At 38.4% G+C, this 14841-nt stretch overlaps 1 long non-coding RNA gene across 2 annotated transcripts in view; it reads left to right on the top strand.

Moving 5' to 3' along the window:
- Positions 1-14841, top strand: part of LOC137071935 (uncharacterized) — a 138627-nt gene that overhangs the window by 108435 nt on the left and 15351 nt on the right. The window contains exon 3 of one of the 2 annotated variants that reach the window (XR_010904556.1): positions 1429-1612. This is a non-coding gene — a long non-coding RNA (uncharacterized lncRNA). Of the gene's footprint in view, positions 1-1413; positions 1613-14841 lie in introns of both variants that reach the window. The other variant, XR_010904555.1, reaches the window with a different exon arrangement.

Here is a 14841-nt window from a genome sequence, read left to right as displayed (position 1 = left end):
TGCATCAACTCAAATTTTTTATTTCAATAAACTCAAAATGTTAAGGCAACCAGGTTACTTACTTTTTTTAAGTTAAACCCACAACAACCAACCAATTTTTTTTGACAGTGTGTTTGTGTAATGAGCGCTTCTACACCGAACGCGAATGTGCTGCGCCAATAAAACAACATTTATTTTGAACGTGTTGCCATCAGTACGTCTGTGGCACTTGAATGTTTTCTTTGTGACTTGACTGGAAACATCTGGTCGGATCGATTGATTCCTTGGAAGTGCGCGGTATGTCTCGTCAGATGCGCTGCTGTCTCGGGATGAGCTCCTCAAATTGTCCCACAGACTTTACAAAAAAGTAAGTGCAGAACCGGCCATGATAAAGCTTGATAAAGCTTTGATAAACTTGATAAAGCTTGATAAACCGGCCATGATAAAGCCTGTACAAGATTAGCAGACTCCCCTTCAGACTCTCTGTTCTTTAAGACTGGCTGCACCCAAAACCTTCTTCTCGATCCTTTAAATAAAATGAAAAGCTTGTCTTCACTGAATGATGAAGTGCCTGTGTTTTCTCAGCTGGCGCCGCAAATTTTTTGGAATGTTGGATCTCTGAAACGTCGGAAATTTGTGTCGCGGCTGATCTGACTGGTTTTGACGCAAAATATTTGCATGCGAAATATTCGCTTATTGGTTTCGCTTTTTCGTCACCCGTCCGGTGTGAAAGGGCCTTTACTGTTCTAACAGCTCAGCTTTCATGAAGACACATTCTAAATGCACATTGTCAAATTGTATTTATTGTGGTGTTTTCAAATTTTTCATTGTGTCGGTCAGAGTATTAATATGATGTAGTAAATTCTTATTATTTTATTAAACTTTTTTTTAAACTATGTTTGAAAGTCTGTTTGTAATTTAAGATTGCCAATGCCATGGCAATTGGCCTTGGTAAAAAATATCGCCTCTTTAATCAATATTTAAAGACAAACATTTTTCTTTTCATAACATTTATAATACTGCTCAAAATTTTGGGGTCAGTAAGATTTTTCTAAAGAAATTATAATGTCTTAAAACAAAAAAACAGTAAAGACATTTTCATTGTTAGAAGATTTCTATTTTTAAACTTTCTACAAAAATATTAAGCAGCACTTTGTTTTCTATGATAATGTATGGAATGTATAATAGTGATTAACATGTGACAGAATATTTCACACTATTACAGTTTTACTGTATTTTTGATCAAACAAAAAATGCAGACTTGGTAAACTTATAGAGACCTAAAAATTAAAACTGTCCCTAAACTTTCAAACAGTAGTATATATTTAGCAATTAAAATGTAAATAAAGGGAGCAATTTATATTTTTTTATGCTGTACAACATACATCATCCTATCAGATGGTACATTATCTAAATATTTGAATCTTCTTTCAGCATTTTCATCTGTAGGCAGTGGGAACATACTGTAATGGATGGCAGGGTACCATGGCGACGTCACATCCCATTCCTGGACAGGTGTTTCAGTTTGCGAATGAGAGGAAATGGCATCTTTACACCCAATTTGAAGTGAAGTGAGTGTGCGTTTACATGGAGGATATCCCGTGACCCCAGCATAATGACTTGCAGACTACAGGTGGGTTCGTTACTGAGTGGCACTGATGGTCACTTTATCACACTCCTCTCCTGTTCTACAGGCTCTCTTTAACTCTGGATGCAGCTGGTATGTCAGCAAAACCATTTAAGTCACAACATTGAAAATGAAAAGTTTAATAGGATAATTACATTCTATAACTGTAGTGACTAAAACTTAAATTTCAGGACAAGCTAATTTTGAGAGTTCATATGTGCTGTATACAAGACAACTTGTCACATAACTGTATGTTTTATTAGAATGTATGCATGGTATGTGTCGCAAGTTACTCTTTGCTGCCAACCACCAATGTTGAGGCTGCTGTCAACCTTTGTCGGCTTATACAAATGTTTAAAAATAGCTGTAGTGTGATCGCCAAGTGAAACAAAATTTCTGTTGAGCATTAGGCAGCATATGAAAAATACTTAGAATGCTGTACAAAAGTTTTGAGTCAGTGTTTTTTGTTTAAAAAAAAAAAAGGTATCTTATGCTCACCAAGACAGTAATATTGTGAAATATGTTTACATGTTTTCTGTTTTCAATATAGTCAATATATTTGACTATAAGGTGATATGGCGCAGAAACCAGCTAATTTGTAGTAAGGAGATTGTATTTTCTCATACAGTTTTTCCCTTAAGTTTTGCTTGTGACTGTAAAAACTATGAGTAAAATTTTTTTCAGCACACCGTCCCTCCAATGACTATCTTCACTGATGTATTTCACACGAACTACCAACAGGCCGATGTCAAATCTTGGGATTGACTGCTATCAGTGCAGAAGTGAGACAAATGTTGATCTAGAGCAGGGGTCAGGAACCTTTTTTGACCAGAGAGACATTTTATTTTTATTTTTGGTTAATGCATTTTTCAAAAAGAGCCACAGTAAAAAATAAAAATAAAATAAAAAATTATGTATGTATGTATGTGTATATATGTGTGTGGTGTGGCAAGCAGCGGGGCGAGGGACCGCGAGAGCGGGCCGGTGATTAACGTTCACGAGTGCCAGCTGCGTGGCACACCGGTCTCGTCTCGCGGCCATGTGACGGGAACATATAAGGAGGAGCAAGGACAGCGGAAGACGAGAGAGGACCAGGCCTGGGTTTTATGTTTAGTTTTGTTTATGTGTTTGTGGGCAGTCGTCCGTGAGGGGCTGCCCACGTTTTATTGTGTGGGTGTTTGCGGGCAGTCGTCCGTGAGGGGCTGTCCGCGGTTTTACTTTCGTTTTGTTTCTTTACTTTAAATAAATGTTTGTTGACCGTTCGCCGGTTCCCGCCTCCTTCCTTCCCATCTACGAACTGTATTACAATGTGTATATATATATATATATATATATATATATATATATATATATATATATATATATATATATATATATATATATATAAAATTATTATTAAAAAAATTTAATTAAAGCTGCGCTCCTTAACTTTTTTTGTGTTAAAGATTTACAAAAAGAGCCACAGTAAAATAAAAAAAAACTATATATAAAGTGTTTATATAGGTACTATTTCAGGCCGGACTAGTAGGTATCACTGCGGAGGAGCACAGTCCCTGCGTGAGCTGCCATAGACTTAAACAGAGAGAAGTAGATCCGGCTGCAAGGTTCTTCCGCAAGATGCATGCAGTTCTGTTTATTTACCGCTAGAGCACAAAAAGTTACAGACTGCAGCTTTAAAAATAAAATTTCAACAGTAGTAATTATTAGGTCCATAACTAAAAAACAAATATGCAGCTAAAAATAAATAATTTGCAGTATGAAATTAAATGTTTAGGGCTTTTACTGTGAAGTGGAGTTATACATCCTATTTTTTGGTGTGAACGCACACAATGCTTACATCTACTGTGTTTATGTGAATACTCGAGTTTGCATTTTGATATACTTCTGTGTTTATTTGTCTGTTTAGGCGTGCAACCGAAGACAAAGGCTACTATCATCCTGCCAATAATTCAGTTGTCTTTCGTAACTTACCGCTCTTTTATTATTTATTTTTGTCAACTGAAATCTGCCCGAGGGTTAATCACTAGGGTCTCTGTGGCAAAAGCAAAAGTACCAGCAGGTGAAATGTTTTGAAATGTCTCTTTGCACCAGTTTCAATTAAAGGGTTTATAAAATTGTTAACAGCCTCCAGTGAGGCCAGTAACTTAGTTACTTAGTAACACGTTACTCTAATCTGACTACTTTTTTCCAGTAACAAGTAATCCAATGCGTTATAAATTAATTAATTTATAACGTGTTAGATTACTAATACAATTAATTTATTAGGTCTTATTTAATTCTATAAACTATAATACTGATCTGCCAACATTGTCGCTCTATGATAAATTAAAATAAGCTGATAACATCACTGTCTTCTCCAGAACGAATGTATAGCCAAATCAAATTTTGTTGAAATTTTGTCCTGTTTAACTCCGTGAAGCTGCTTTGAAACAATCGTCATTGTAAAAGCGCTATATAAATAAAGTTGATGATGATGATAACGCGTTACTATTTCCAAACCAGTAATCAGATTAAGGGAACTTATCCAAGTCACTGTGAGTTACTATTTTAGTCATTTTCCTTAGTAAAACATTTAATCTTTCTTGCATGTCGGGGAGAGTATTTTTTTCAGGAAATAATTTTTTAATTTCAATTTAATATGTCAGGATATACATTGTTGACATTACTGTTAAAAATGCACTTCCAATAAAGTGAGTGTTGGCAAAAACGGTCGTCATTTCTATGTTGAGATTGCAAGGGTGAGATTACAAACTGCTGATTGTAACTAATAAAGTAACTTAATTAACTAACTAATAAACTACTTAGTTACTTTACAGATTACTTGATTTTAAAATAAACTAAGTTTCTTATTAAATAAGTAATCAGTATTCAGATTACTTTTTTAAAGTAACTGTGGCAACACTGACAGCCTCTATTTTTACATTTCCACTGCTGTTCTAAAAATGTAAAAGGTTTTCGGTCATCTTGAACGAGCTAGAGCTGCTTGAATCCCAGTGCAGGAACAGTATTCCACAGAAACGCATGTGGTTAGTTGATTGCTGTTGCGACACGTGACACGAGGCCGGTACAACTTGAATATTATTACCATAAACTTTTCATTAACTTCTAGGCTGTATGTAACAAGGGAATTGTAATTGGCTGCTTTTTTTTCTGCAGAGAGCGGATCTATGTTGATGTGTCTAATTTTTTTTATCGATCATTTGTTGGTAAAAGGAGAGAGACTTGTTGAGCCACATATTTTTGTCAAAGAGCCAGGTGTAGCTCGTGAGCCATAGGTTCCCGACCATTGATCTAGAGTCTGAAAAGTCATATCAGAATTTATGCAACTTTAAGTCAGAGGCCGCATATCAAAACATCAGACCTGTGTCTGATTTAGGAGCACATATGGAAGTGACCCAAGCCAGAATTGAAAAGATCAGATTCCATATTATTTGTTCTGTTCACACTATTATTTATATATATATATATATATATATTTAATAGTGTAACTTTTCTGAGTCACATATGTGCAAGAAAAATTTGAGCCACTTTTGCCTGCAGTCTGAACATAGCCTTATAACATAACCCCAATCTTTTGAATGGTTGTGTAGTTTTTGGCTACACAATTTTTTTATATTTACTCTTGCCCCATTACTGCATTACATCAATCATGTTTCTATAAAAGGTAGCCCATTAAATACAGCGCACATGCTGTGTAGAATGGGAGATCATGCTGTCACTGACTAACTGTACCACCACTACACGAGTCAGCACGAGGCTACTGTAAGCTCAATAGCGTGTCGTTTTTTCCCGCCTTTTCTTCTCCTAGACCCCTTCTCTCAGTCTTTGGTCTCTATTCCTCATCCAAAGGCATATGTTAGCCATGTGAGGTGTAGTTTGGCGGGCGTGGCAGAGGCTTGTGGTATTCCCGCACTGTGACTACAAAAGGGAAACATGGCAGGCAGTGTAAGCCAGCACTGAAAACAGCTGTTCACGCATCCTTTCTCCTTTTAATGACACTTCCGCGGCTGCCCACGGGCAGCTCCAGCTCTGAGTACAACAGCTACTTTTTCCCTAAGTAAAAAACGCTGTCTGTGTTTAATTGCTGGCAGATTTTTTTTCCCCTTCTCTTCCTCTTGCATGGCCTTGTATACTCTCTCTCTCTCTCTCTCTCTCTCTCTCTCTCTCTCTCTCTCTCTCTCTCTCTCTCTCTCTCTCTCTCTCTCTCTCTCTCTCTCACTTCTAGAAATGTTGATTGTTAAGGGTGTTTTTTTGAGACAAAAGAAGCCTTAAGATCTTCTAATGTATTTGGCCCCTGAACAATACTAGGATCCAAAGTTTTGCATTCTTCTCTGATCCTTTCAGCGTTGTGGTATCTGCCTGCCAGATTTTATAATGAAATAATTCAGTGCAAGGAAGACTGACCTCATAGTTTGGTCGCACATTATATCAGGTGTCTTTAACTACTATGTACTTGCTTCAATAATAAAAAAAAACGAAGTCTACAATGTAGCTATTGTGTTTGTTGTATTGCAAAACACTTTTACTGCTATTGAAGTAAGATACGGGTAAGGTTTACAATGTAATTTATACATTTAAGTACTAAGTAATATTAATTAACAACATATACTTACCATAGGGTCAGGGTAGGATTAGGATTTGGTTGAGGGTTGGTTCCATGTAATTATGCATAATTTTCTGTTATTATGGTAAGTACATGTAACGTGTAACAAGGACAATATATACATAGATGTTTTACCTTGTACTTATAGTACAATGTAAAAGGTTTTTTGTATACAGTAAGTTCATGATATTAACTATTTATTTAAGGGGGGGGGGGGTGGAACACTCAGTTTCAGTCAATCTCATGTCAATGTTGAGTACCTATAGTATTGCATCCTTCATATCTCTGAAAAGTCTTTAGTTTTATTATATTTACAAAAGAAATATAGGCTGTACCGAGTCTTTCCGGAAAAAACCGAGCACCTGGAGGCGTATCGTGTGGGTGGAGCTAAAGAATGACAAAAGCGAACAAAGCGGTGCGTCCTCAAGCGTGGAGAAACTCATGGCTATCTCAGCTAATACATATATGATCCAGAATCAGATTCGGTGGCTGAAATAAATTGAACAGGAGAAACAGCAACAGCAGGACGTCCGTCTCTGTGGTATGTACTGTATTTAGTGGCCTGTCAACATTTGTGTGTGTTTACTCGCAGTTTATGAGGACATGATTCGGTTTATGGACTATTGTATGCAACTAAATCTTAGCAGTAGCAAGCAAAACGGTTTTGCACGTCAGACTAGTGTAACGTTATACATAGAACAACAATGGAGTAACCGCGCATTTGAATGACGAAGCACGCGATCATGACGTTTACTGATGTTTACTCATGCAACGAGCCAGCAGCATAGACATTTGAAGCAGATTTACTCAACGGCTGCTTCCAAAGCAGGACCGAACCTTTATCGCTGGGACCGCTCTGTCAAAAACACACTTCTTTGGTATGATTTGGTGAAGTCCTGTGACAGCAGTGGCGTGGAAATCCACTTTGCGCCGCGAACGGAAGCGATGTTGTGAAGCTTCCCGTCATTTCTGCGTTCAAATCGGTTCAAATGCAGCGCTGCCTTCCCGGAATGCTTTGCTGAAGCGTTGAAGTCGCTTGATGTCACCCATAGGAATAAAGTGGAGCTCGGCGTGACAGAAGTGTTCACAGACAACTGGATCTGCAGCTGAGAGTGTTTATGGGCGTGCATTTCCTCTCTCGCTCTAGTCACACGCGCGCACCCTTCCGGGAGAAGAGCCTGTATGGCCTATACAAGGGACCTTCTGCTCTTATTAACGTCAAGTTGAGCCATACTCGAAAAAAAACTCTCCGAAACTTGTGAGAAACCGGAAGGAGTATTTTTGGCACAGAAATACTCTATCAAACGTCCACCCCAATAATTATTTATAATAAAATAATTATTATTATTATATTGTTAAAGCCGTTTAATATAAAGGGTCCCATGTTTTTGGTCTTTTACAAAGTGTCCCACACAGATGTTCTCTTCATAAACAGTAAATATAAAAATCTAAAGCAGCTGATAAGAGATTTGTGTGGTGTTGTTTTGGAACAATTCCAGATATGTGCATCATTTTGTCAATCCTCAGTTTAGTCTTCCATGTGGGTTTTGCAACAGTGCAGTCCTATTTGACAGCCTGTCCGCTTGGACATCAATAGATGATGTTGACTAAAGAAAAATGTTGAGCTGTTTGACGTCCAGCTTTAAAGCATTTTAGATCTGTCATTGCTGATGTTTAGAGGCAGCACTGGCTCAGACGATGAGAGAGAGAGAGAGAGAGAGAGAGAGAGAGAGAGAGAGAGAGAGAGAGAGAGAGAGAGAGAGAGAGAGGGAGAGAGAGAGAGAGAGAGAAGGTTATCTTTGGGGACTGCATCATATGAATGTCAAATCTGTCATCCAGCCTTTAATTGGAGGTCATTAATCATGCAGACTGTCCTGCAGTGAACAGGCCTGTGTTCAACCTCCTGAAGGTTTGGCCTGGCCTTGCTTTCTATGCATACTTGCAACTTTCTGTAATCTCTCTGAGATGAATATTAATTTTGAATGATTAATGATCTTTTTTCTTTTGTCCCATGGTGGATAAAATGCATCTTTTTTAATTGACACTACTAATTAATTGACAATATCTACAGCTGTACCTAAAGTCAAAGTTCCTGATCATAGCTTAGAAGCCAGCAATTATCCTCCATAATGAAAAGAGCTATGTTAAAGGTGATGTGTTCTAATATGTATTCCTTAAAAGCATTATGCGTTGCATTAACACGCGTATTAAAGCCTTTTAGTTCAGTGGTATAAATTTTAGAGTTCAGGCCAATATCATGACCCTCAACTCAGCACAATAGATCCTTTGAGCAGATAATCCATAGAGGCTGATTTGTGAGTCATCTTGGGGTGAATTAAACCCAATCATGTCTAAATTAATCATTTCTGCCCTCCCACAATAAACCACTGGACCGAGATTGACTTGAACATTTGAGCCTTGCCTTAAACCGTAAACCATCAACCATAAAGGATTATTTCACGTTAGAAATAAAATTTCCTGATCATTTACTCAACCCCATGTCTTCAAAGATGTCTTTCTTTCTTCAGTTCTAAAATAAGCTTTTTGAGGGAAACATTCCAGGATTTTTTTTTCCATTTAATGGTCTTCAATTGCTACCAACTGGTTGAAGGTCCAAATCGAGGCAGTTTTAAAGTGCTGATCCCAGCCGAAGAAGTGGGTTTGTCTAGCAAAACAATCTGTAATTTTTTAAAAATAAAAACGTATATACTTTTTAATCACAATTCCTCGACTTTTGTGTTCTGCTTCACAAAAAATCTGGAAAGGAAAAATCCTGGAAGTCCCTCAAAAAACGTAAAAGCCCAATATTTTTTATTTATTTATTTATTTTTTTGACTGAAGAAAGACAGGCATGAAGATGACATGGGGGCTTGGGGGTGAGTAAATTATCAGGACATTTTAATTCTGAAGTGAACTAATCCTTTAAAGTGTTTCAAACCTTAAAGCACAGGCTTGTAAATAGCCATATTGTCCAAATTGTGCAGATTTATTTGTGTGGATTTGAATTTTATTATTTTATGTATTATTTGATGTTTGTTTTTTTGTTTGTTTGTTTGTTTTTTGCCATTTGTTTTGGTTCGATTTTTATTTGGTTTGTTTGGTTTAAATAATTGTATTTTATTTCAGTATTTTTAAGAGTTGACTTGGCAAAGACTGAAGGACTCATCTTTAAAATGTGTTAGGAAACGAAAGATTTGAATTCGTTGATTCATGTTAGTAGACCCAGCTGCACTTACTCAGGTAGTTAATGGTAAGGTAACACCACCACTGATTTCCACTCTGTAATGTTTGGAATGTAATTATGAAAAAAAGTCATCAATCATATTTAAGCCCACTCTTCTCACCTTCTCACCTAACTGAGTTTCACCTCTGTCGGCTGAAAAGATTTTGGAAATTAAAAAATTTAAAATAACATTCCCTCAATGACTTCTTTTTCCTCACTGCTTTGATTAGACGTTACCTAGTTGGAATGTTGGAAATATTATGGTTATGAATACCTGCTCTTGTTACTAGCTGAGAGTGTTTTTAATGTGTGAGGTGGTGCATAGCTCTGGCCTTGTCTCTCTTACGGTGGTCAGCCAAGGGTCAGTTCTCATGGTGGCTGAGCAGATACCTGCCTATTATTTGTATTCAATTACCGTTATGAACTGTGTAAATAAAAATCAAATGCTGTTCATTGAATAAACTCAAATGCAATTAGTTCCAATTTCAGTACATCTCTGTCATACCATGTGAATGGTAAACCAGTGCAGAAAACTGCAGAAATATGGCACACAAGGACATCTGAAATGAAGATAATTAGGTGATTCTAAAGTACAGAAGTATTACAAGGAAAGCTGTCAGAGAAGTGATGAGGATACATTAATTGTGAGCTCTGAGTGTGGTTCTCTCTCTCACACACACAGACAGACAGAGACTGACACAGACACACACATCGGGTGTTATGGCGACTTTGCATAGACATAATGATTTTAATACTGTTCAAACTGTATATTCTATCACTTAACTCTACCACACTCTACTAAACTTATCCATCACATAAAACGTACTGCATCTTTACATAAAAAAAATAAATGGTTTTCCTCGTGGGGACCAAATCATTTTCCCAACGGGGGACCATATTTGTGGGGGTAGTTTGTCCCCATAAGGAAGGGTTTACCAGGACCACACACACACGTACACACACACATACACGTGTAACACCATGCACACTGAGCTATTTTGAGTGCTTTATTATGTTTTTCAAACACATTTTCATTTATAATCTGCATGTTTTGGTTACTTGATCATCTACCATTCTATACAAACTGCACATTGAGAAAATTGTGGCTCTGAGTGCAACTCATGTGACTCTAGTAATTGAGCTGGTACCTCAGGGAGGTGTGTGTGTTTGGTGAAAGGTTAGAGGGGTCATGCATAGTCAGATGCACAACAGTTGGTCCATTGTGCTGAACATGTATTAGATTTTTATAGCTCAAATAAGTAATATACATGGCATTTTATAACTTAAACATGTTACCTCTCTAGATTTTGACATGATCTCTGTCATAGGGCGAGGGTGAACCAACTCCCCTGGAGGTTTCCTCTTTAAAAACATGTAAAAAATAAAACCATTAAAATATTTTCAAGTTATGGGTAGCCTAGCAACAACTTACACACCCCAGCATAAACAGTCATGATAAATTATTTGTCACAGCACTGTTTCTGTTTGAGGTCAAATTTAAATACTATATCATTTAATACAATATACATTATATTAATATAATATACATTTAAATTGAATTGTCATGTGTATAATAAATGTTTTATATCTATAGGGTCTCTGAGACCCCAAACATAAATTAATTCAAAGAGGAAGTTTAATCCATGTGGAAATTGTTTCTAAGTTTTCATGAGATAATGGGATGTCATTAAATATCAACCTGGCTTCAATGCTAATAATGTTTTTAAGCTTTTAAAATTTCCTCAGGCCTCAAACAGAACATGAGGACACTGAAGATGACCACTACTGAGCCATCTGACTGATCGTTGTCTGAGTGTGTGTATGAGTAAATGGGGGTGGGGGGGCAGCTTGAGAAAATAGGAAAAAGATAGATGGCCAAATGTGTGTGAGTGTGTTTAAGAGCGAGTGAGTTCATTTTGGGGTTAATTTTCCATTCATTTTTCATTTTTGTGATCATTTCTAATCACTAGCCTGATGAGAGCAGCCTCTGGGCAGTTTGATAACTGTTATTCCATAGTGAATAGCCTCCATTTTTAAACAGAGGATGTTATGATAGCTGGGGTCAAATGGAGAGGTCACTCTTCATTCAGATAAAAGGAGGAGGAAATGACACGTTAATGGCCACTGCCTGTCATGGTGGTCCCACACGGAGTCATCCAGCTGTTGCTTGGGTCAAGCAGAGAATCATGGGTAAAGGGCAAAATGTCTTCAATGCCCTGTTTCCACAAGGGTTTTGTATAATAAGTTAATTTTGAATATGAAGCTCCTTATTTATGTCTGAAAGGGATGTTTTATATTGGGATCATCCCAAAAGACAATGTGAACATCCCTTATTATAGGCAAATGGCCCAGCTAAAGTTACAAGTCTATTCTACTTGGTGCATACTTTTTTTGTAAGGGGTCATTAACTGCCTTAAAAAATATATATCATATTTCCCATATTGATAGGATAGCATCTTGCAGTTGATGGAGATTTGTGGGATGCACATCCAGGTCACGAAGCTCCCGTTCCACCACATCCCAAAGATGCTCTATTGGGTTGAGATCTGGTGACTGTGGGGGCCATTTTAGTACAGTGAACTAGAAACCAATTTGAAATTATTGGAGCTTTGTGACATGGCGCATTATCCTGCTGGAAGTAGCCATCAGAGGATGGGTACATGGTGGTCATAAATGGATGGACATGGTCAGAAACAATGCTCAAGTAGGCCATGGCATTTAAAAGATACCCAATTGGCACTAAGGGGCCTAAAGTGTACCAAGAAAACACCCCCCACACCATTACTCACCAGCAGCAGCCTGCACAGTGCTAACAAGGCATGATGGATCTATGCTCTCATTCTGTTTACACCAAATTCTGACTCTACCATCTAAATGTCTTAAAAGAAATCGAGACTCATCAGACCAGGCAACATTTTTCCAGTCTTCAACTGTCCAATTTTGGTAAGCTTGTGCAAATTGTAGCCTCTTTTTCCTATTTGTAGTGGAGATGAGTGGTATCCGGTGGGGTCTTCTGCTGTTGTAGCCCACCCGCCTCAAGGTTGTGCGTGTTGTGGCTTCACAAATGCTTTGCTGTATACGGCAGTGTACAGGAGGGCGGCACTGGGGCGGCAGTTGCTCAGTGGTTCATGTAGATTGTCTACAAACCGAAAGGTTGGTGGTTCGATCCCCGGTTCCACCTGACCAAGTGTCGAGGTGTCCTTGAGCAAGACACCTAACCAGCTGCTCCCGACGAGCTGGATGGCGCAGTCGGTGTATGAATGGGTGAATGTGTGGCAAAAAAATGTGTGGCAAAAATGTAAAGCGCTTTGGATGGCCATAGGGTCTGTTAAAAACGCTATATAAATGCAGTCCATATACCTCGGTTGTAACGAGTGGTTATTTCAGTCAAAGTTGCTCTTCTATCAGCTTGAATCAGTCGGCCCATTCTCCTCTGACCTCTAGCATCAACAAGGCATTTTGCCCACAGGACTGCCGCAAACTGGATGTTTTTCCCTCTTCACACCATTCTTTGTAAACCCTAGAAATGGTTGTGTGTGAAAATCCTAGTAACTGAGCAGATTGTGAAACACTCAGACCGGCCCGTCTGGCACCAACAACCATGCACACCTGTTTGAAAACAGTCATATTTTTTGCAATTCCATTTGGTGCTGCTAGTGATAGAAATTACACCGTTCACCTTTAATCCACCTAACTACAGGCTTGAGGTTTGAGAGGCTGAATAAATGTAACTTCAGTTATGCTCATCATGTGCCATGTGATGTCTAATAGTATAGCTGTGGTATTATTATCTTTGGGATAATTAGATGCACACATCTGTGTGTCTCTATTCGGATATAAGTGTGCGTGAATGGACATAGACACAAACACATGCATACTTACGACCTACAGGCCTGCCTATTTACAACCCCATATGCACAATTACATCAGACAAATGAAAGGCTTCAGTTCCTTATTATGGTTCAGTTATTTTGGTTTGTTGTATATGTAGTCTTTAATATCTCCAAGTTTAGCAAACGTACACACTCACAGCACAGCCTGCTAAAACGCCACCGTCTCCGCGAAGCAGCCACAGACATGCTATAATAATCATCCCGTATCCAGGCCTGCGGGGTGCATTCCCCCTGCCTCCCTGCTCTATGATGTGTTGAGTGCCGTCCTAATCAAAAATCAATGCCCCCACTTGAGCTGGCCGGCCTGGCCTCATGTCAGCCGCTTATGTAATCTGATAATATCAATCATAACTGCGTTGGAGGCCATCCGTCTCGTTCCCACTGCTCTGGGGTCGTGCGGGGGGAAGTTGTGTCTCCCGAGCCATCAATTATTGCTTATTATGGGCTGTGGCTCAGGCAGAGAGCAGAGGAGCTGCTCCTCCATAAATAATATTAACAGCATCACCCCCATCAATCAATAGCTGTACAGTTGTACAGCGGCAGAGTTAATGGTCTCTCTCTCTCTCTCTCTCTCTCTCTCTCTCTCTCTCTCTCTCTCTCTCTCTCTCTCTCTCTCTCTCTCTCTTTCTTTCTCTCTCACTCGCTCTTCATCTTTTTCTCTCTCAATTCCCTCTCAGCCGAGATCAATGTGTGTGGCTCCTCAGTTGTACTGAAAGTAGGTAAACTGGGTAAATCTAACCCCTCCGCTGCGCTGGGGAAGGGGGTAGCCGATGAACGTGATCAAATAGGACGTTGATGGGACTTGCCACTCTCTCTGTGTCACGCTGTCTCTGTCTGTCAGTCAGCCTGTCTGTCTCTCTCCCACCTTCTCTGGTCACCGCTAGAATCATGTTGGCTGTGTCTCTGTCATGAATAAGATGATCCTCTAGTGTAGTTTTTCCAAATCGACTTGACTAATTAGCCTTGAGGAAACTGAATAATTAGGTTGGTTTTGAGTTCACCTGACTTTTTTTCCCATTGTAATTGTATGTTATTGTGAAAGCTGTTTTATGCTGTAGCCTCACCTTTGTCCCATCATTTTAACATTTTGCTCATTGTGCTCATTTTATTAATTTTTATAGTTTCTGTTTCTTCACTATTAAGGAAATACAAAAGTGCAATGGAATGAACTTAATATTTAAAGTAAAAAAAAAGTTTTTACACTTAACTGATAAGACAATTTGACTTGAGATTAACTCTTTCCCTGCCAAACACAGAATTTTCTGTTATTTGTGAGAAGCTGCTTCCAGGCCAAAAACGGAATTTTCGGATTCTGTGTTTTCACTGTTAGACGCTAGGGGGCACTATTACACATCTTCTGAGTGAGTACTGAATCCCCTGATCAAAACACACGAGTAAGATGGTGTAAAACAAGCGATCTTATTTAATCATATGCATATGAAAAATAACTTGATCATCAACATAAACATCATATAAATCAAAACTGCCTAATTTTACTGAATGAAATGTGGACCAA

This window comes from Pseudorasbora parva, chromosome 1 (genome assembly GCF_024679245.1).
Source record: "Pseudorasbora parva isolate DD20220531a chromosome 1, ASM2467924v1, whole genome shotgun sequence".
In the NCBI taxonomy this organism is placed as follows: Eukaryota; Metazoa; Chordata; class Actinopteri; order Cypriniformes; family Gobionidae; genus Pseudorasbora; species Pseudorasbora parva.
This window is presented reverse-complemented; position numbering and strand designations above follow the sequence as displayed.